Below are 2,378 nucleotides of genomic sequence, written 5' to 3'. Positions count from 1 at the left end.
GGTCCCCATTTGTAGCCACAACTCTGTTGAAAAAAACAACAACATATGCTGGTTAGGTACGTTTGGAAGCATTGCAGCTGGTTTAAGCTGGTCATGTGCTGGTCCTAAGCAAGTAGCTCCTGCTCAGGACCAGCTTAAACCGGCTCAAATCAGCTGCCATGCTTCAAAACATACCTAACCAGCATACGCTGTTTTTTTTTTTTCAACAGGAAGCAGCTTCCACTTTTCTGGTAAGGTTTTCCACAATATTGTTTCTGTGTGTTTCTGTGGGAATTTTTGGCCATTCATCCTGTAGAGCTTTTGTGAGGTTAGGCACTGATTTTGGACGAGAAGGCTTGGCTCGCAATCTCCATTCCAGTTCACCCCAAAGGTGTTTGAAGGGGTTGAGATCAGGGCTCTCTGCAGGCCAGTCGAGTCCAGTCACGTCTTGCATAGTGCACTGAGGCACAGTCATGCTGTAATAGAAAAGTGCCTTCCACAAAATGTTCCCAAAAAGGTGGAAGAATATTACTGTCTTGGTATCTTTTCAATGAAAACAAAGGGCCAAGCCCAACCATTATCCACCCTCCACCAAACTTTACAGCTGCAGTCACGCAGGTAACAATCTCTTGTCGTCTGCCAAGCCCAGACTCGCCTATCAAAGAAGCGTGATTTGTCACTCCATAGAACACATTTCCATTGCTCCAGAGTCCAGTGGTGACATGCTTACTCCACTTCATTTAACACTTGCCTTTGCAATTGCTGAAGTTAGGCTTGCATGCAGCTGCTCGGCCATGGAAACCCATTCATGCAACTTAGATAAACCAAGCATGCACTTCAACAATCTGTAATCCTGCTCTGTGACGTCATATGGACTTCTGCTTCATGGCTGCAGTTGCTGCTGTTCCTTCCACTTTCCAATACCACTGGTGACCGATAGCAGAATATATAACAGGAATGAAATTGCACAAACTGCCTTTACCAAAAGTGCCATCCTGTCACAGTACCGATCTTCAGAAAAACTCGTTGCCCTGGTAATGCAAGTGTTTACAGACGGTATGAGATGTAAATAGCAACCGTGTTATAGAGAATGATCAGATATTTCTGTTTTGTTGGCTTGCTTAGTTAGAAGCACTTGATTTTTGGAAATATTGTAGACTTGATTGCACAGTCACTATTTGAGGAGAACTGAACTGAGCTATATTAAAAGTTATATTAAAAATTATCCTGGCACTTCCAAGCATTAGAATGGCATAGATGGGTGTTTCTCTTCATCAGTCCAAAACAAGTTCAATAAAGTGCATCCATCCATAAAAAATGAACCTTACTTAGCTCCAGGGGGTGAATAAAGACCTCCTGTAGCGAATCAATGCATTTTTGTAAGAAAAAGACACATATTTAAAAAGTAAAAATCACTTTTATCTAGCTTGTGCTAACTGGTTGTACACAGCACCGATTACAAATCAGAAGTTCAATACGAGAATTTGTAAAGAAAAATGTGAAGAAAAAAAAACAGCATATGCTGGTTAGGTACGTTTTGAAGCATGGCAGCTGGTTTAAGCAACTAGCCTAGGACCAGCCTAAGCAACTAGCTCCTGCTCAGGTCCAGCTTAAACCAGCTCAAACCAGTTGCCATGCTTCAGAACATACCTAACCAGCATATCCCTCAACAGGGAGCAGTTTCCACTTTTCTGGTAAGGTTTTCCACAATATTTTGGAGTGTTTCTGTGGGAATTTTTGGCCATTCATCCTGTAGAGTTTTTGTAAGGGTAGGCAGGATTTTATCAAAAATGTTGCAGGATGTCGGAGGATTTCAATATAAACCAAGAAGAGACTGTTTTTCTTTGCTAAAGTAAGGAAACTTTGCTTCCTGTAAATAAACAAACATTTATGCGAGACTCACTGCCAACATTCCAAGTCATCCACCCAGAGCTGTTTCCGTGTACGGCCAGTCGGCGCAAGCTAGATTAAAGTGATTATTACGTTTTAAATATGGATTTTTTTTTTTTTACAAAAATGTATTGATTCGTTACAGGAGGCCTTTATTCCACCCCACCCCCCCCCCCAGGGCCACGTGAGGCGCTTTTTTTTATGGACGGATGCACTTTATTGGGCTTGTTTTGGACTGATGAAGAGAAATAGTCATAGAATCATTTTTAACACTGTAAAGCTGCTTTGACACAATCTGTATTGTATAAACTGCTATATAAATAAAGGTGACTTGACTTCATTTTGCGCCAATAGTATGCTTCGTCTGAGAGAAACTAGTAGCCACACAAAAAACAAGTGACTAATTCTGCGTGGTGATGTTACTACACGCATTCTTTACACTAGTGCGTTTTTGTTTTAAAATACATTACTTTCATTAAAGGTGCAGTGTGTAATTTTTAGCAGCATCT

Source organism: Labeo rohita, chromosome 17 (genome assembly GCF_022985175.1).
Source record: "Labeo rohita strain BAU-BD-2019 chromosome 17, IGBB_LRoh.1.0, whole genome shotgun sequence".
NCBI classification, from domain to species: domain Eukaryota; kingdom Metazoa; phylum Chordata; class Actinopteri; order Cypriniformes; family Cyprinidae; genus Labeo; species Labeo rohita.
This window is presented reverse-complemented; position numbering follows the sequence as displayed.